Here is a 22361-nt window from a genome sequence, read left to right on the forward strand (position 1 = left end):
AGTTATGTAAGCCGTGAACTCACACAGACTTTTACAGTTCACACAGACAGGCCGTCACTCTCTCTCTTTCTCTCTCTCTCTCTCACACACACACACACACACACACACACACACACACACACACACACACACCTGTTCTCCTATCTTTGTAAGGACACTCATTCACATAATGTACTCCCCAGCCCTTTACCCTAAATTTAACCATTGCAACTAAATGCCTTACTCAACCCTTACCCTAACCTTGACCTAACGGTAACCTTAACCCTAAAACCAAGTCTTCAAATCCTAAAACTGGCCGGAAATGTCCTCACTTCTCAAAAGGTCTTCACTATATTGGGTAAAACCGCATAGTGGTCCTCACTACATGGGTAATACAAGAACACATATACACACACGTACACACATACCTCAAACTAAATTTAGTGTCTGAATTAACCTTAAAACCAAGTCTTCAAATCCTCAAACTGGCCGAAATGTCCTCACTTCTCAAAAGGTCCTCACTACATGGGCAATACAAGGACAAACACGCACACACATACATTCGTACACACACACACACACACACACACACACGCTCACTCACTCACACACACACACACACACACACACACACGTATATACAAACACACACACTATGAGGGGCATTTTATGCCAGCACACTATACTAAAACGCGTGTACAGCGCCTATGCGATGACATCAAACGTCTAACGTGCGCGTGTAAATTCCATTCACTTTCAATGGACAGACAGGCGTCACGCAGGCGTCACGCAGACGCTGTACACGCGTTGTTGCACATACGCCTACGTGACGGCTGCGTGACGGGTGAACTACGCCTCAAATACGTGACATGAAGACCCGCGTGACTGTTAAGTACAATTCTACATAGGCGTACAGACACGCGTATTGCGAGTACACCAGATAACATGGGTGACGGGTGAAAAGTGCCACCAGCGAACGTAGCGGACGCCTGTGTGTGTGTGTAACGCGTGTAAGCCTATAACAGTTCAGCTGTTACACAGAGTCTCAGCTTCATATGGTATTGTTTATAAGAAAGCACAACTTATAGATGAAGAGAAAGACTATCTCGTACGTACCAGATAAACTTAACGTTTTTCCGGCCAAAACCGGAGGCTTAATTAGCCTGTTTTAGGAGTGAAAGTCAGCAAAATGCAGCTTAAACAAAATGTTTTACCTCATTAGTTAACTACGAATGTCTGTAAAACATAATGGATCTGTGCATAAGTGCCGAATTGGGTTAAACAGTGTAGATATAAGGTCCGATGGAATCATATTGTGAACGGACTGCTGTCCACATGGCTACTGAATATTCATTAGATAGGTCCGCATGGCTACTTAATATTCAGGGGTGACAGCGATTACGGCTTCTGCAGGCAGGTAAACCTACCTAATTACAGCTGGTGCGTAATGAACTGTGTGTCCGCGCGCGAAGCTGGGAACTGGCTGTGAGCGTTGCACTTTACTATTAGCCTACTATTTTTAAGTAGCTGAAATTATTTTAATTATCCCTTTCACCCTTGCTATCATTAAATATCAATTCGATATCATTCAAACCTAGAGAGAGAGAGAGAGAGAGAGAGAGAGAGAGAGAGAGATATTTCGTTAACAAGAAAATAAAAACTGGCCTGAAAATAATAGAAATATCCTGACAGCTCTGTGGGGGCTTGGAGTTCATCTGTAAGTTGTGCTTTCTTATAAACAATACCATATGAAGCTGAGACTCTGTGTAACAGCTGAACTGTTACACAGAGTAACACACTGTTAACGTACACGCGTTACACACACACACAGGCGTCCACTACGTTCGCTCGTGGCACTTTTCACCCGTCACCCATGTCATCTGGTGTACTCGCAATACGCGTGTCTGTAAGCACGCCTATTAATCAGACTTTATGCTGGCACAGGCGACGTGTTTTAGGCGTTTAAGTATAGTGTGCTGGCATAAAATACCCCTCATACACACACACATATACAAACACACACACACACGCACGCACACACACACACAAACTAAATTTAGTGTCTGCCTGTGTTTGAGTTAGGACTGAGTCTCTAGCCAAACAGCTTCATGAATATTTCAAAGGAGGAACTAGATTACTTTTGTCTCTAAGCGGCGTTAGAGGAGGGAAATGTGGATTTTTAACTGGTTCTTAAACATCCTGCTTCTCTTTTTAGGTTTTCTCTCTCTCTGGTGTCTCTTTTCTTGAGGGAGCTGCCTCGTCTCTGTCGTTTACTTTCCCCCCCAAAAAAAGCACAGTCACAAGTTGGCATTATGAAATATTCTCCCAGGAGTCTCCGGAGTGGAACTGTGGGGGAGTATTTCTCCAGGGTTTCCCTGCTGGTTGGAGGAGGACACTTTGGATGCTGGAGATAATGTGAGAGGCATGCTTCAAAATGCTATACAGGATTCATGAGTACATCTGTAGTGTTGGGTGAAAGATTCTATTTTGAAGGCTAAAGTGGGATTTAAAATTACAAATGGACACAATCAGTATTTGATGATTTTGTTGATCAGTGAATCCCTGATTGCTTGCTGAGATTTCTGCCTTTGAACACTCTCATTTAGGATGGCTCAAACTCTAACAGAAAAGGAAATGTGATGTTTTTCTCACTGAAAGGTGAAATTGCAGGTTAGGTTTTCTCCTCTCAGTGTGTGTACACTTCAGCATCTTGAAGGACACATACGAGTAGGACGCTGTGACTCTCTCTTCACAGCACTCTCATGTTTTCCTTCACTTTCACTCAAATGAGCGGGGTGTTCCCAGCAGTGTTAATTATTTTGCCATGGCGCAGCGATCTTCAAAGCCACATTCACATCAATCAGTGTCAAACGCTGCACTTCATCATCAGAGTCAGATACAAAAAACGTGAGAAGGAAAATAAGAAACCAACTAATTTGATTGGTCGTTAAATTTTAAGAAGTTTGCCGTAATTTCTATGGTGCATGTCTTGTGTTAGCAGCATATGTCATGACTGGCCTCATGTTCCTCAAAAGTCCTGGCCCTGTCATCACTACGACCTCGATTCCAAAAAAGTTGGAACAGTGTGTAAAAAGCAAGTAGAAACAGAATGTGATGATTTGCTTATTCTTTTTGACATATTGTGAATTGACAGTACAAAAACAATATATTTAATGTTTTATCTTAAAAAATTCATGGATTTACCAGCAATGCATTTTAATAAATAAATAATGTAGGTGATGAAATAAAGTAACATGCCCTTGTTCAAACCTTTTTGGACTGTGTTGCAGGTATCAAAGTGTTTATTTACAGGAAACAGTAAGGTTTTATGTCTGAATACAAAATATATAGACTTTGTACAGATTTTGATCTAATATATGTGAAAAATCATTAGCAAATAATTGCACACGGCATCCCAAATGTTCGGGAATCAGGCTTGTAGTTCTGTGTATTTATGTTGTTGATATCTGTTTTAACAGACGACATCACATCACTCCGATTTTAGCATCTTGGCTCCCTGTTTGTTTTAGGATTGATTTTGAGATTTTACTGATCACATTTAAAGCTTTTTTAGGTCTGGCTCCTAGCAATTTATCAGATTTAATAATTCCATATGAGCTAACCCTTAGATCCTCGGGGTGGCATACTTCTGATTGTTCTAAAGTCAAAACTAAGACTCACTAACTTCTTTTAAATCACTTCTTAAACAACAATTTTATAGACTTGCTTTTATGTAATGCTTTCTATCTTACTACTATTTTTACTTTTTTACTCCTTTTACCTCCAAATTATTTTCCTTGGTATCTGTCTTGTGATTAATCCAACACTGTCTTTTATTGTTTTTTTTTCTTTTAATGCAAGAGTTGTTTTTAACCTTATGGTATCGTTCTCCCTGTGATTAACTGCTCTCTGTCAAAGGACTTTGCAAGCTTTTGTTTTTAAAAGGTGCTATATAAATAAAGTTATTATTATTATTATTATTTCTAGAAGTGGACAGTCACATGCTCGTAATGAAAATCTTAACATGCAGATTTTTCTCCCCTATAGGTTTGCATATAAAAAGCTTTCATTTGCTCATTTTCAGTAAACACAAACTACAACTAAAGCTTATATGAATTAGTTTAGCAGGTATTTGGTGATGACGATGTCACTATCGAGGAAAAGGCAGGTGATTGCCCACTTATTTACAATTCATCGTCTGGGTACCATTAATGTCAATCTGTACAATCAATCAAAACTGTAATAAAATATGTTATAAGTGGGGTACCAGATCACAGATTGACATTACAACCTGTTGCTGTTAAAATGAGCAAAAAATAACAGTGCAGTATGTGTAAGTGTAAAATCCCAAAGTGTTATACTCTTAGAACCATCTAGTCAAACAAGAAAAGGAAACTAATTTATCATCTGCAGTCAAAGGCAGCTAATGATGGTGAATCCTGAAAAAAAAACTATTATCTCCATTTTAGAGGCCAGATAATTAACAACGGCTCTGAAGCATGGTTGCTGATCTGCTACTGTGGCTGAGACACTTAAACACTTACACACATTATATCTCTCCAGGATCAACAGCAACAGTTAGTCTGTTCTTAGTCACATTTGGTGCAACATATGTAAATTAGCATAAAGGTATTTAAATGGTGATCAAGGCGATGGATGGCTTTAGGAAGCAAAATAAATGCAGTAAAAGAGAATATTGGACACTTGGGCCATTCTTCTGGCTGTAAACCAGCCTAATAGGCGAGCATAAACTAATATGGCAATTACCAGAGAGCACTAAATGTCTCACAGTCCAGACGAAACTCCTTCTGGAGAAGAATGCATTAATTATTAAAATGAGATTAATGGATGCAGTAGATCTTCTGTCCCAGAAGAGGTTTGCACGTCAGAGAAGACAGAGGCACACACACATACACACGAACAAGTGAACACACAAGACACATTCATTTATAAAAGCTCTGACGCACTCATCTCTCTCTTTACCTTTTCCCTGCTGTACTCCCCTTTTATCCTTCCTGGCAACTTTTCCACCTCACAAACTCTGTCTTAATTCTCTTCCATTATTGCCTAAATTCTGTCTCTCCACTTTTTTCCCTTTTACATCTTCATTCTTTTTATTTCTTCCCATTTGTTTTGTCCTCTGTGTGTAGGAGTGTGTGTGTTTCCTCTTCATGTTTATTATACTCCATTAGCACATCCCTGCATTGTGTTGTGTGGCGTCAGAGCTCTAATGAGCTACTGTTGCACCTCCAGCTGGGTACAGATACTCATACACATGTCTGTCTGTGTGTGTGTGTGTGATTGTGTGTGTGTGTGTGTGTGTGTGTGTGTTACGTGAACAGACATGTGAATATCTTGTCAATGATGAAAGCCATCTGTCTGCTGAAGCTGCTGTGGTCACATTAGCCATCCCTCTTCCCACATGTTCTCCCACATCTCTTCCTGTTAGACTCTACACACATTATATTCAAGCCTGTGACTTTGAGACACATTACTATGGAATAAAATAGCCAGTGGGAGAGTAAATGGTCGAATATCAAAAAAGATGCTGATGAAGAGAGGTCACAATCTAGTGGCTGAACAAGGTTTGAAGAAATCCTCAGATGTTTCAGTGGTATGATGCAAGTTTCTAGATGTTGTTAAAGGAGGAGATAGTCGAAGAAGTGGAGTTCAATGCACACAACGTTGGATTCATCTCTCATGCTTAAGAATGAATGAAAAGGTTGCAGAGACTGAAACTTCTTATAAACTTCTCGTGGCACTGTGCCAGTTATTCTGGTACCTTGAATGTTGTTCTCTTTGTTAAAGTTGTCAACACAGATGTAATATATATATGTGGTGATGTGTGATATCTTACTCAACTGGTCAGAGGCGACACAAGTCTTGTTCCTCAAATACACAAATACCTAAGTATAAGTTTACGCTGATCTTATGAATACATACTGGGCAGAGTTGTAAAGAAATGCATCCTAACATTTCAGGAAATGCACTGAAATGAGTTTAAACTGGGAGTTAGTTTAATCAATCTGCAGTCAGTAGAGGAGGCATGTGTTTAGCCTCACTTAGCAAAGACGCTAGCAACAACAAAAAATGGCTAATATCATTGGAATTTTCCTGTAAGCACTTGGAAATTAAACACACAAGGCATTTGATCATATTCAAGTTAGAAAATTAAGAAATATTAAGTGTTTTACATTCCAGAGAGAGAAATCAGGAGATATTAATTTGCGTTTTATGTTTAAACTACATCAAAGCTTACACGTCTTTACAAGATTGGTTGTTTAGCTCTCTGGAGTCACTGATCTTTCTGGCATGATCAAATCACATGACTTCTTCATGACGTAAAGACGTAAAAACAAAGCAGCGTCAAGCCCTGCATCCCTCTAAACCTATGCATGGCTTTAAACTCCAGGCCAGTTTTAGTCTGATGATGATAGGCCAAGTAAAACTGGAGATAGAGCCAAATATATTTAGTATAAAAATATAGAATGTAGAACAAAAGTAGAAACCCATCTTTTTAAAAATCCGATCTTGAAAGTAAGTCAAAGTGAAAAAATAATCATCAGATCATATGGGTGAGGTTGTGCTGAAAAAAAAAAAAAATCAATATCTCATGGTAAACAGAATTAAAAGGATTTTAAAAACTGTGAAAAATAGCCCAAAACCCCAAAGGGTTTGTTTGCCTGAGGTTCTCCTTCCAAACCAATGTATAAGATAATAATGTTAGCCTGTCACACAAATCCGCAAATGTGTAGTGGTGTGGAAGCTTTCAGTTAAGTTTTGATTTGCAACAAATCAGAGCAACAAAGCTGGTGATGTAGCGCTGAGTAAGACTTGGGACATGCTTGGCAGTACTTCATCAAGATGTCTATGTTGCCAGAGAGAAAAGACGTGGGAATGGTTTTTCTGTTTTGGTAGTTTATTTTATTTGAAGCAAAATCCATCTTATGGGTATATACATTCTAAGTGTGGGTGGCCTTCAGTCTTAAATAAGGTTTTGACCCCGTCTGTGCATGCTCTTCCAGTTAAACTACTCAGTCAAAGTGCATCAACCATCAAAGTGAACTTGTGACACCCGGGGGGCATTTATATAGATGTAAGGGAAATATTCAGTACTCTTGGGGACAGTCTGTAAGTAGTAATCCACATCACTTTCATAAAAGTACATTAAATTCCTCTATTCCTCCCTGATGATTTTTAGAACACCCAGTTCAGTTTTTTAAACACCATTGCAGGCTGATATTTACTGGGAAGAGCAATTACAGAGATTCTAAAGAAACCGAATACCCTGCTTGACTGACAAGGGGAATAAAATAATAAATAACCTGGCAAGAAATTACCAGTAACCATGTATATTTAAACTATCGTATTACATTACAACTTTATCTGAGAGTAACCAGCCATAATTGCACATCTGCTGAGACAGTTGGTGCTATATGATACCAGATTGATTCCCAGGCTTCATTTACTATACGCTCAGTGTCAAAAAGTACTCAGCATCATTAACTCAATAACCTCAAACCAATTAGAGTATGTGCATATGACAACATTCAACAAACACACTGCACAACCATAAACATGAAAAAGACTAAGCTTCAGTTAATGACACACTTCATTCATCACCAGTTGCATTAAATATGCAGTGTAAACGAGTGTTTGCACTGGAAGCATAGACTGTATAGCAACATTAAAACACATGCACACAATAAAAAAACCAACGCACCAGATATTTTACAGTACAGCACTGCAGCAGAGATTATTCATTTGACACTTTCTAAAAACACAACTTTTAAAGATGTAGCAGTAGACTCAATAATTTGACTGAACACACTTACAAGCACAAGCCATGTTGCTGAAGCATGCTTTATGAATATGTGACACCAGACGATGTTGATGCAAGATGCTGTCATCTTTTGGCATCGTTTGTCTGCTCAGTTTTTTTTTCTCTGTGTTTTGCCAATGGCAGTACCAGTCATCATTTGCCATTACATAATAATAAATAATTACATATGTTTACATGTAAACTGTGTGATTAGAACATACCATGTACATACTGTTGCCTTTGAAAAAAAAAATCCCTGTTGTCAGGCTGCGTCAAGACTGTAACAAAGACAGGGTACGAGAGTGAAGTAAGGGCTAGGCTAGGCTAGGCCAACTCCTTATCGGCTATCACTACCAAGTAGGGCTGCAAGATTATGGCCAAAATGATAATCACGATTATTTTTGATCAATATTTTAATCACGATTATTAATCAAGATTATTCATCATGTTAGAGAAAACATCTGTATTTTTTATTGCACTACTTTTAAACAAACAATAGGAACAGTTTTCAGTGTGTACACAGAGTGTCCGGTGCTTGTTGTAAACAAACAGAGATCGCTAAGTGAACACCTCCTGCAGCAGCAGCACATACACACTGTACTGCTACAGAGCTAACTGTTAGCCTATTAGCAATTTGCAGACTGGATGCTAAGAGGTTAACATCCCCTCCGGTTCTGCAGCTGGGAAAGACTGCTGCAGGAGGACTGTGCCGCTTGAATCGTTCTTACTCTCCAATAACACCAGAAAAAGTCGCTGGATTTGTCTGCAGTTGCTTTTTTGAAAAATAGTTGCTAAGGGGGTCTGAAAAGTCGCTAAATATAGCAACAAAGTTGATAAGTTGGCAACACTGCTTCGCCGGCTTTTACAAATGGCACGTGTTGTTGTCGCATTGAGTACTACGTCACATCCTGCTTAGCGTTCTATCCAATCAGAAACCAGGCTTTTTTCAAGGGAGAAAAACGGCGCCGCCCCCTGGTGGTTGGTGGACTACTGGTGTAGAAAGAGCTTGATTAGATATGCAGAAAATAAAAATGGAAATATTGCAGACGATCAGGTTTGATTGTGGCGGCCAAAATCGTAATCAAGATTAAAATTTGATTAATTGTGCAGCCCTACTACCAAGCATATTCCTCACCAATGTACAGTATCTGGCAAACAGAATCAATGAACTTTGGCTGCAGGTCACCACTCATAAACGGATTATGAAGTGCAAAACTTTCATTCTCTAGAGAAACTTTATAAAACTTGGTACCCACCTACAGAGGACATTTGTTGGCCACAGAGAAACCCTGTAAAGTCTTATACAATCATCATTATATTGAGGTCATTAGTTATGTATTAGTCTCATCCAAGAAATTAATTGCCCAGTTTGACCAGATCTAAATGTTGCATATAACAAAGTACCTGCTGAACCTTTGGCACAACAACTCACTCATACATCTGCCAGCAATCACCCAAAGAAACAAGGGGATCAAGGATTTAATGAGAAATCGACAAAATTATTGAAAAAGTCCTTTGTTGAGCACTAAACTAAACTCCACACTATCCATATAAAATTAGCTGGCAGTCGTCCATCTCAGCAGGGTTGCAGACTGTTTGTTTTACTGAGTAATGACTGGATGATAGAGTGCCTGATTCAGCACTGCAGCAGCACACATTCTTTCTCTTCAGAGCTGACAGGATGGTATATTCGCCAAAAACAATGACATAGCAGCATCTGCTGTGTGAATCCAAAGTGGTGCACTGACTCAAAGATCAACAATTCGATGCAAAATGTTTTATCTACCAAGAGAATCCACCTCTATTATATTAGTAGGCACCCTGGTTCCAGAAGAGAATTCATTGATTTTGGTAATAGGAGACTTCAGTCATATCAAATTAGAAAAGACACCAGAGAAATAAAAGCAGCAGGTGAAGGTCGACACAAGAGAAAATAAACATTGCAAAGCATCGCTACAGCTCGAGATCACTGGCAGACAGCATGTTTGTATGAGTGTACTCGGGTATCAGATCACAAGTTGATCTTTTTCATCTCAGCACTTGATTTTAACAGCCAGTTGGGTGAACTTGCATACGTATTGTACTCATGTAAAGTGATTCAGAAGTTTCTATGATGTTCAAAGTTGGTGGAAATTGTAAGAGTGTGCTATTTTTTAGAACGTGCCGCTGTACCGCGAGCCGCGATACGAACATACGTGTCATAATTTGGGCTACTGACAAACAACTTCTTCTGTTGTTTAGGTTGGAGAATTTGTTGTTAATAATTCAAGCTGACAAAAGCTGCTATTTTGAAGGAAAGTGTATCTAATTTCCAATTATCTTCTAATTCTATACTGTCAATCGAGCAAATCAGCGTTACAAAATCCTCAAATTTACAGATGACGCTTGTGTCATTGTTTGATGAAGAAATAAGAGATGGTCCTTCCCAATAAATATTGAAATGCACCTGGATAAGGAACATGAGTAGTTATTTTTAACTTCATCTAAGATAATGATTACTTCCATCCAATATTTCAGAAACCTATAGAAGCGGACAGCACTTATTCCTGTCGAGGGGGAGAACATTGATATATATGTAAATATAGTTCTGCCAACGCAGATTGAGATCAATTATAGTTTCCCATCTGCTCTCCTTAAGGTTTGGCAGCTCAGAATGTAACGGGGAGACAGTTAAGCTATATACTGAAAACATATGTTTGATATGAAGAAATCACATTTACGTGTACAACATACACATGAAAAACAGAAAGAAGCAGATGGCAAAGATAAAAAAAAAAATAATAATAATACAAACACATTAACACAATGACATATACTGACAAATACACAGATTTTCTTCAGATGCAAGTACAACTTCCCCAACATGACATCTCGGTCATACTCTACATCGTTTTATAGTGTTTTCATTTAGTTATCTACAAAGAAAAATTATAGTTCGAAATGCCAAAAATGACATTAGTATGAATACATTTTATATACTTTTGGCATTTGTGGAAATGGCACAGGAAGGAAAGAGTAAAAAAAGGAAGTAAAAATAAAACCTACACCCAAACAAACAAACATAAACAATCATAAAGATCATAAGAAGCCACTATTCTCTTGACCATGTTATACAAGATAGTATTTAAATATTTTCAAAAATATATTTCTTTAATTTCTGAGGGAACTTTTTCGGTGAACAGAATCATATTAAGCTGTCCAAAGCGTAAAAGGACCATGTGTACTTTAAACTGCAGTAAACAGTATATAATGCTGCTCTATTCCACAGCAAGACTAAATAAAGTTTAATAATTAGCATCTAAATGATGTGATAAGATCTGAGGTATTGACACCATTGACAAAAATTTGCAGTGCACTGCTACCTTGATCAGATTATTTGTGTCATTGTGTGACTTTGGTGAATCTGGAATTACCCTTTAAAACACCAAAGTCACACAAGTGTACAAACAAACTAAATAACTGAGCCAGCAGCAGACCAGCAACTTCTGTGTTCTGTGAGGTAAAAAGTGTTTGTAAAAGGATCCTGGTGGGTTTAAAGAGAGAATAGATAACAGCTGTCTGAAGGCAGGGCAAAGTGGTGGAAACACTGAAATTATAGCATACACTTAAACTGGTATTTGATACTGATATGTTTTTTTTAGGGAGTTAAAAAATGTTTTTTTGCTGACTTAGTTTCTCTGTCAGTCCTTCTGCCTGCTTCTTTAAACTCAGGGCGTGCTGACCACTATCTACTCTAGATAATACACCGACTATGGCTTCAAAAAACATCCAAATTATACCCCTAAGTCTCCCTAAAATGCCTTGCTAGCTTGGCAAACATAACATTCTGTGTAAGACAGGGTCATTTGCCACTGCAGTGAATCTCTCAGCAGTGGAACTTCTTTGCAGCAGCGCCCATCAGGAGCCAATCACGCAACCAGCATCTATAGCTATAACAATGGAGGCAAGCAACAACAAGCAATAAGCCGGCTCAGATTGCCCATTGAACAGTGGTGGTTCTGCTAACGTGGGTAATGCTCAGAGCAACACTCCAGTGAGCGAGCAACAGCCTGAGCAACAGAGGACACAGCCCTGGTTGTCATTCCTACAATGGGTTTGATAAGAATGCACTTAGGGTGTAAAATGTGTAAATTTATGAGCCCTGACATTTCTCCATTAAAAGGCTTTGATGTCCCTTCCTGTCTCCGTGATATTGCAAGTATTTTTCATTCAACACATCAGCGTGCCTTTGCCTCCTCTCCCGCTCCCTCTGCTGAGTGCTGGAGACAGATAGAGGGCGTGAGGGGAGAGAGGCGGAGCTGAGAGAATGAATGGTTCCTGAGAGAGGAGGTGTGAAGCTGGGCCCTGCACTCGCAGATAGCCTCTCCAAAACTACCCCAGATGACAGACTGTCACAAAAGGATACACAAACACATTTTTTAAACATACAGTACGCACTCACACTCACACATACGAGAAGCACGAGGGAGCAGGTTCCAGTTATACAAACATTTTGAATGCAGAGGCAGAAAATAAGAATCCATGGGTAAAAAAAAGTTGTAATAGTATGCATTTCTGTTGTGGTTTGATGAATGAGGAGAACAAGCGGAGAGGTGGCGGTCAATACGCATTTAATCCACATGACGTCGGATTCAGTTCTGGCATGCTGCAGAATGAATGGAAAGGTTACAGAGACTGAAACTTCTTATATACTCTTTGTGGTGCGGTACCAATTATTCTGTTACATTGAAGGTTTCTTAATTTAACTTTTGTGCTTACATGGTAAAGCTGTCATCACACGTGATATGTGTGGTCAGCTTATATGGTCAGCCTGTCATAGCTGAAACATCTTTCTCAAGTGGTCAGTGGCGACACAAGTCTTGTTCCTCAAATACCTAAAGATCAATTTTAGGCTGATCTTATGGACGCATGCTGGTCAGAATTACAAAGAAATGCACCCCAACAGGTTGTTAAACTGAAATAATAATAATGATAATAATAATAATAACAATAATAATACATTTTACTTGGAAGGCACCTTTCTTGGCACTCAAGGACACCATACAAAAAGATAGAAAAGAAACAATAATAAAATATACTATAAGACAATAGATTTGGACAGAGCAATTGTCATCAGAGGGAATAGTCAGTTTTAAACAGATGCATTTTGAGTTGTGATTTGAAATGGGAGGGGCGAGGTTGGGAATAGCCTTGAAAGTTACCAGGAGGACTTTGTATTATAGAGCTAGAGTGTCAGGGATCATTCACTCATTTGGATGTTTCTCTGTGAGGAAACAAATAACAAAGACAATTATTGGATAGTGGAAGTGGGAACGGGCTTCAAAACGGTGACAACTAACATTGCTAAATGTCAAAAAGGTAGCTGCTTAATCCGACCTAAGTCTAAGTCTAAACAAGCAGTCCTAGAAAACTGGTGGACAGCTATAATATACTTCTGTTTTTAAGATCATTAGTCACTGAAAAGTAATCTGAACTAACAATTTACTATGTGGTTTGATGAGAATTTGTTCATTCATGATGGCCGGTTAACTAAAACTTAAACAAATGTTTGACAACTGATAAAGACGTCAACCCTCTGGAGTCACCAGTCAAATCACATGGCTGCTTCTTGGCATCACAATGTAAAAACCAAGCCACGTTGACTGAACTTTCCTCTAAAATACTGGCTTGAAACTCCATGCCAGTTTTTGTTTGATTATGATAGGCCAAGTGAACTGGAGATAAGGTATATGTTATACAGTATCTGCAACCTTTGCTCACTTTTAAAATTCTTCATTGACCATGATTGTGTGTTGAAAGTTAAAGAAAAAATCTATTTTCAAAATCAGATTTTATGTTTTTGTTGGTTCAAAATGTTGATTCAATAAGTAAAAGTAAAAAATAATTATCAGGTTATAGGTGAGGTTGTGCTGAAAAAATGATACCAATATGGCATGGTAAACAAAAATTTGAGTGAGTTTTCAAAATAGCCCAAAACTCCATTTATCCAAGCCAAGGATCCCCTTGCTTCTAGTCCAAAAAATGTCTCTACAACTAAACCTATCTCCTCATGCAGGCGAGAATCCTAATGCTGAGCAATGGCAGGTGTCAACAGTAAAAGACTAAAGGCGAACTCCTGCCTTTTCTTTTTTTTTCCCTCTTCCTCTCCCTCCCTGTCCACTCTGCTGCAGGCGAACACAGTGGCGCAGCGCTCCAACAAATTAGTATCAGAGTCACTCATTGGAAGTAATGTTATTACTGCAACCAAGAGCCAAGAGCAGCTGTACATATAATCACCACACTGGAGATGTGAATATGGAGCGACAGATATACTCTGCTGCTGGTCCTGCTGCACCATCATTATCTCAGCTGTAAGGAAAAACTGAGAATGAACAAGAAAATGTATCCATTTGTTGAGTAAGGAAAAGACCAACGCTGGCTCCAAAGGTTTTGTCTGTGTAATGTTTGTGCTTTACAGTGGAGTGAAAGGAGACACCTGAATGCAACCGTGCATGCATGTGTACGTACAGACACACTGGATCAATATCAGCTTGCAGAAAACACACCTTGCCCTTCAAGGACTCGCTGGTGGTTTCTCATGTCTTCTTTTACACATTAACAGTGTGGAAAGCCTTGCACTCTTGACTCAAGGCCTACATGAAATTGATCCTTTTTTTTCCCTCTGAAGAGGTTCTTTTATAATGTTTTGTCAGAGTGCAGAAAACCACATTGGCTGCTGAATTGAATAATCTGTAGATTATTAAAATGAATATTTGATTATTAATATGGTAAGAAATAGCCAAATAATGTTCTATCCAGAATTCTTTTGATTTTTAATTTTTTTTATCTTCTTGTAAATCACTCTTTTAACCCTCTGGAGTCTCCAGAAAAAGACCCAAAATGACTAAAAAGGACACAAATTTACCAAAAAAGAAAAAAAATGAGAAGACAGAATAACCAAAAAAAAAAAAACCCACAGAAGACACAAAATGACCAAAAAAAAGACACAAAATATATAAAAAAGACACAACAGACACAAAATGACCAAAAATGACACAAAAAGACCAAAAAATGAGAAGACAGAATAACCAAAAAAAACCCACAGAAGACACAAAATAACTAAAAAAGACACAAAATAACTTAAAAAAGACACAACACACACACAATTGCCAAAAAAGACACAACAACAGACACAAAATTACTTACAAAGACACGAAAAGACATGAAAAGGATTCAGAATGGACAAAATAGCCCCAGACTCCATAGAGTTAAACATCTACAGTTACAGTTACATGTAACTCTGCATTCAGCCAGAATAGAGAATAGCAGTTAAATGCAACAAATATGAATTCGATCAGATATTGCTCAAGTTTCTGTTAAATACATATAAAATAAATAAATTAGTGACTTTATCTTTGAGTTATGACATGATATATTAGATAAACTCCATAACATTACATTATTTCCTGTTGCAGAACATATGAATGACATCAGCTGACCGGAAGTAAACATGAAATATTAAGCTGATGACCTACTTTCAGCTAATTAGCATTAACTTTATCGGAAATCTCATGTAGATCTGTTTCTGTTTTGACAAATAAGTGCACCATTCGAGGTTAATTAGCTTTGAAATAGCTTGATTAGGGAGTAGATTACATTGATCTATGTTGAAAACAGATGGAAAAAGATTTATTTCTGTTACGTTAATGAAATTAGGTTGGAGAAACACTGGAGCTTAACATGCATGATGCATTCATCATGGCATAGACCCAAATGATGAAATTTGTTTCAAACTATTTTAGAATCAATCTAATAGATTTGTTTTTGAGCACTGTGCTGCTGTACATGTACACGCACGAAGCCTATATGTTTACTATTAAAACAAGGACTGAAACTTAAGTTGGGCAGGTTATGAAAATATGCTTGGTTAATGCTTTGTATATCCATTTATGAATTTAGAGAGTCCTTGACTGACAGGGAAGGACATTTGAAAATCACATTCAAGTGTTTATTTCAAAACAATTGAATGTGATTTTTAAATGTCCTTCCCTAAGTGTAAGAAGTGACTGTCAATTTCAAATTGCTAAACAATCAAGCAACGTGGAAGCTATCTAGTCAACTCGACAACATCTAAACCACTGAAATACAAGTGTTTCTGTGAGTCATAATGCACCAGAGTACAATAGGCTTTCAGTTCGAGTTGTGTTGTCAAAATTAAAAATGCATGACAAATAGGCAGTCAGCGGGGGGGTTTGCATGAGACAGAATTCCTTGAAAGAGCAAACTTCTGGTTTATTGTTGGACACCTGCCTTCTCCACACCAGTCCATACAAACAAACATCAGTCTCACACATTGCTTCATACAAATCTGACTGTGTGCAGGGGTCTGGTTCAGCTGTACAGGCAAAGCTAAGCAGGGCCTGGTGTGGGACTCATGCTGCTCCTAATCCCTTTCCTGCAGCTCGCCTACTGTTTATGTTTGCAGCACACAAGATCCCAGGGGTGCAACGTTTTATCACACCCCCCCTCTCGTTGCCGCTACATGCACTGCATGTGGTGGATGTAAGACTGAGGAGTAATTGGTGGTGGTGTCTCTCTGCAGCGCACGCGCTGAGGATTGGGGTTTGGCGCGCAGAGACGAGGTGACAGATCTCCGCTTACAGGATGATGACTGAAGGGAAAGGAGTAGAGGGAGGGCGAAGAAAGACATATGTGCTGAAAGTGTGGGATCACAGTGGAGGAAACAGACCAGATAAAACATTATGAGAAAGCAAGATGGTGGCAGCGGAATCTTCTCTAGCCTGAGGGCTGGAACGGTGCGCTGGTGACTGTTGAAATTTATGGAAAATCTAGAGAAACCAGGGCAGTAAAAGTGTATGAAAAATGTTCCCCTTCCCTTGAGGGGAAATAAAGAAGAGGATGAAGAGAGTGGAAACCAGAAGGCAGAGGAGGGTAAAATGTGTAAGATAGAAAAATGCAAGTTAAGTCAAATATGCTGAAAAGCTACTAGGGGACAATGGAAAGGAGAAACTTAATAATTAATCTGAGAAAGATGTAACAGAAAATATAAATATTAAGTACAAACATTTTCTTTTGAAGCAATAGCTAAAACAACTATTTGAATATTAATTAAAGGGGCCAAACATCAGAGAAGAAATGAAGATGTGCTTTCATCATGCTGTGTGGTTTTCACATGTGGTGGGAACAAGCACATCTGTTTTGGCAGTGACAGTAAAGGGACATTCATTTGTTTTTTTGGTGCGATTTATCTTTTGTCAACATTTTGAAATGATTGTCACGTTTGAGTTAACATGCATTCCAGCATCGCGTTGGCATTAGGCTGCTACAGTTCATTGCATTACGTTGAGTATTTACAGCAGAAGACACAGGGGTATTCTATTTCACCGTTAACACACATGCAACATTTTTCAGCAACAAGATCTCCAACCTAATGACCACAATCGATAGGTTCTAGCTTCTAATTGGACCCACGGGAGGGTTTAGCCTCATTCAGACTGCCAGTCAAAATCAGATTTTTAGCAGTTTTGCAGACCGGATCAAAACCACCTTTGGGAGGTAGTTTCAGATCGCATTTGGACAGATGCGTCTCAGTCTGAACCGCTCCAAACACTCAGATCGGTTTTGACTGTCCGTGACGTCACTCTACACGGCACACGTAGAGCAGGCATCACGGAGACGAGGTGTCCACCGGCAGCTGCGCCCGACTCATGCGGGCCCGACGGGGGCGTCCATCCGCCCGGTTTCTCCCCTAGTGCGTCTGAGATGTTCTGCACCTCTACTGGACAGTGATAAGGCCAATATACTGCGGTGACCTGCCTCCATCATGTTTGTTGTTGTTGTTCTTGTCGCAATTATATGACGTTAGACGCCCTGACGCCGTTACTACAGCAACCTGTCAGATCAGTCGATAATGTGGCCCAGTCTGAACAGAGCCATATCCGATTTGGACACTTGCTAAAAACTGTGTGGACAGTCAGCCCTAAAAATCGAATCTGAGTAGGAATCTGATTTGAATCAGATTCGCCTGCAGTCTGAACGCAGCCTTAGTAACTTAGCACTCCTAACAGTGGCAGGACAGAAACACATTTTCATACCGAAACTTAACAGTCACAATTTCAAAATGTGTTGTTAATGTTCGTTAATCAATCACAGTTTGGTTAAGTTAAGACGACAAAACTACTCGGTTAGTTTTAGGCAACAATATTACTTGGTTGGGTTGAGTAAATTGTTACATATTTAAGTTGCGTACGTGTCAACCTACGACACATGTGGATTAAGTTGTCGTATATTAAGTACATTACATAAGTTAACTCAATTCTTACCCTAGGTTTACCATCTCCCTACACAGACTTTGACGCTCTTTATACTACATCACCCGAGCTTCCATCATAATTACTACAGCCACTAGGTCACCACCTACTAATAAATAATGGGACATTATAAGCTTCTTGTACAAACGATCTGGGGTCATTCAGTCTCTTTGTTCAGCCACTTTCTTAGCTGCCACATGATGCACCTTCAAACCTGACTGAGTTTACACACACAAACTGTTTTACTAAGCAGAGTTCTCCTCAGCCTGTGGGAACCAGTTCTGTAATGCTTTTTGGGTTTTTTTGGCTCTGGAGAAGTGTTGTCAATCACCACATAAGTCATAAGGGTTGCCTCTGTAGCAGAAAGGAATTCCAAGAAAATATTATTGCTATTGAATTTTTATTATTGGAAAAGTAAGACCCAGAATGTTTCAAGCTTGATCCTTACTATAATGTGTGCACTATAATTTAGGCTGCCTCCAGTATTCTTTGTTGGACACATCTCTTGTCAATTACCCAATTTGGCAGTCAGTAGTAAATCTCCTTATTCAAATATTTTATTGTCTTGTTTTTAAATCTGTTTAGTTGTTCTCCTGTGCACAGTATGTCAAAGTTAAATGTGATGCTTGGAAAGCCACTAGCATTAAGGAGAATATATTTTTTCAAAGTTTAAGCCAACAGAGAGGAGACACAGATGAGAGATATTTACACACCATTCCCAGATAATCTGGTGGTGTCATCTCCTTTAAAGGTTTACTGTTTACTGACCATGGGGGGTGCTGCCCTGCATGCTCATCATCTCTTAAAAAAACCTTGAGAACCTAAAAATGATAGGATACAACTTACATTGTTTTGAGTCATTAAATCATGGTAATTACTTTAATTTGTATGTGCCAAGAGATAATATGGTACCAGCTTTGGAAATTTCCTCTTCTTGAGGTTTTGTGACCAACTCTAACAGCACAGCACAGCTCTTGTATTTATTCCTGAAACCAGTGTGAACACATCAAAGAATGTCGTGTTCATCACGTCTTTGAGGGAAATAATATTTAGGTTTTCATTACAGTGCTACAGCAGTTAAAATGATCAACTCAACTCAGCTGTCAGCTAGCGTGATGTTTAGCTGCCATGAACACAGATAATGTATTCTGTGGCAATAAAACATCTGTAAATGATTTTGTGTGCGTAAAGAAACAAGTGTACCATTTGATTTAGGGTCTGAATCTTGCAATGGAAGTTTATTTATTCATTAATTGATGTTATTCATTCTGTTGCCGTAATCTACTGTATACAGGGCTGTGAAGTGGTGAAGCAGGCATGCACCTACCACCTGAAATGTCTGTGTTGTTATACTACAGATAATTGTCACCAAAGTGTACCAATCACAGAATTCTGTGATGGGGGACATGTGATTTCAGCACTAATTCAAGAACAAATGTATAAGACCGCTGGTTTAAGCCACAGCTGTCCTAAATTAACAGAATAAGTAATTACCAATTTTTATCCAAATCATTTTTTATGTTTCTGTAATGGTTAATACACCACTATGTTGAAGCTCTTTAATCAAAATGATATTTTGAATGTTAGAATATAATTAATATTGTTCTCCATGACTTTTCAAATTAACTTTTTTTTTCTTTTTTTTTTTTTTTTTACAAAAAAGTGTAAAAATAGTAATTATGTCTTGAAGATGTCAAATTATAGTTATTTACTTGCATTCCTGAACAGGAAAATTAGTTTTAGTGGTTGAATGTTCTGATTAATTTCTGGCTCAAATATTTTAGTTTCAAACAAGCTTTTGAAAGATTTCTAAAATATTTATGTTTTCTCGTTTTTATGACAGGTGGTCTAATAAATTTGTTAAGCACTGTATTTAAATAAATACACAAAAGTAACAGAAAATGCTGCATGACTCTGTAATTTAACCACAATTTGATTTCCCGCTGTGGGTTTCATGTAGCACAGATGTTGGAGGAACTGAAACTGTATAATGTGAGTTACATGCATACTGTATAGCTCTTGAAAAATTATGTGCATTCACACATTAGTGCACATAACATTTGAGCTATGCACGCCATTCCTATCTCCACATGCACCAATGCATCTAACTTGGTGCAGAAAATGGGTTAAGCAGGAGTGCCACCTCTCATGCATTGACCAACACTTTACACACACTCCCACACCATATTCAGTCATTCACTCCAGACCAAACTGTGTCTAAATACTCTATTTCACTTTCATTGATTTGATTTATCTGCTGAGCGACGATTTAGGGATCATCAATGTATTACTGTTTAAAAACAAACCTGCTGTATTTCTCCATGCCCTCATGTGCCTTCATGAGCCTATATTAGTGAAAATTATGACTAAAAAAATATACAAAATTAATATCATATAGCACATGTAATTACATCATTCCTGTGGTGTTAATTTATTTCACAAAAATATTTAAATACAAAATAATGTCACTTATTTCAATAACTTCCGTGTCATGCATTGCAACGACTCAGATTTAATACCAAAATGTGTCACTACACTGTACACACAGGAGACATATCTTCATATATGATTTTTATGACTATATAAAATAAATTAAAAAGTAGGGTCACTGTACTGCCCTACTAAGTCTAACTGCAGTAACTACGTAAAAGGTAAAAATGAGAAAAACTGCTTTAACGTTTTTTTTAACTGGCCAGCCAAATGGGTTATAGGTAGGTACGTAATACACTTATTTCATGTATTGATGATGTAGTTTTTATGCTCAAAAATCATGAACATTTATTTGACATTTGACCCCAAAAACATAGTTACTGCACTCTGGTTTTGCTGTGAAATGTTCTAATAGTGATGATAAACACAGTGCAGTCACTACAATGTTGTTGTCTTCTTTCAGCTTTTATATTTTGTTTTGAGTGGATAAACATTTTCAAATTGATTTTGTTATCAGTGTATTTAAGATGTGCATATTTTAGACTTAATATTATAAAGAAATGTTATATTTAAGTCTTAATATAATTGTATCTCACTTTTTTAATTCATCACTATCTAGATAATAATTTGCCTTTCAAATAAACTTATAATTTATATTATTTTTATGTTTAAAATAGTATTTATATCCAAAGCAGACAGTGGTAATTGCAATTACTGCTTGGTTTTGAGTTGGATTTTGTGGTTTTTATGTAATTATTTCTCTGAAATAAAGCAAAATTGAAATCTAAAACTTTGTCACAAGATAAAACAGACATCAAGGGGTTAATTTTAGTTATAACTCAATTTTGACCAAAAATGTAGTTACTGCAGTTAGGCTTTGTAGGGCTATACATTACTGTAATGTTGGTCGGATCTGGCTGCAGTTGTGGCATAAGTGCCCAGAAAGAGAGCCAAATACAACAAATGGTAAAACATTTGGTGCATGTCATTTTTTAAAGTTATGTGCAAAGAAAAAAAGTACTTTGAGCCCTGTGTATATATAAATGTGAAGGCAACTTTGATATGTGCTGGCACATTTTAGAGTTCTACAATTACAGACTGCAACAAACAAACATGCATCCTTTCAAATCTTAACTTTCAATTACAAAGAGACATTTCCACCCCTTTTCCTGATCAATAGAGAAGACGAGAAGATTATTTGAAAAAAGGCATAATTTATATTGCTGGCTGAGCATCACTCAAAAAAAAGAAAGAAGACATTCAAAGGAACCTGAAAGCTGTGCCCTGCCATGAAAAAGACTGCAAATAATAAGATAGGGACGGTATAGGCTTCAATGCATGAGATGAATGCAGAAAATTACAGAGTAGAAATCTCATTGCTTTATGCAAACTTTTTTTTCAAAGTTCACCCATCTATCATTTATTTTACACACAAAACATGAATACTATCAACTCAGCGGATTCTGAAGACTTGTTGAAGTTTACTGTTTGTTGGTGAAGAGCAGTTGTGGAAGCTAACTTTTGAGGTACTTGTACTTTACTTGAGTATTTCCATTTTATATAACTTTATACTTCAACTTCATTACATTTTGAGGCAAATTTTGTACATTTTACTCCACTACACTTAGCTGACAGCTTCAGTTACTTTTCAGATCAAGATTTAATATGGAAAATGTGATCAATTTCATTTTTTTTAATTAAACCTGCTAACAGTATATTAAGTAGTTGAAATAAGCCCTACCATGACAATATTAAAACGCTCCTTCTATAAATGCATCAATAATAAAAATCCAATAATATATTAAGAATATATAAACAAT

At 37.8% G+C, this 22361-nt stretch overlaps 1 protein-coding gene across 1 annotated transcript in view; it reads right to left on the minus strand.

Moving 5' to 3' along the window:
- Positions 1-22361, minus strand: part of LOC131971205 (voltage-dependent T-type calcium channel subunit alpha-1I-like) — a 239409-nt gene that overhangs the window by 154631 nt on the left and 62417 nt on the right. The gene's annotated exons all lie outside the window — the stretch shown is intronic.

The sequence above is a fragment of the Centropristis striata genome, chromosome 1, assembly GCF_030273125.1.
Source record: "Centropristis striata isolate RG_2023a ecotype Rhode Island chromosome 1, C.striata_1.0, whole genome shotgun sequence".
Lineage (NCBI taxonomy): Eukaryota > Metazoa > Chordata > Actinopteri > Perciformes > Serranidae > Centropristis > Centropristis striata.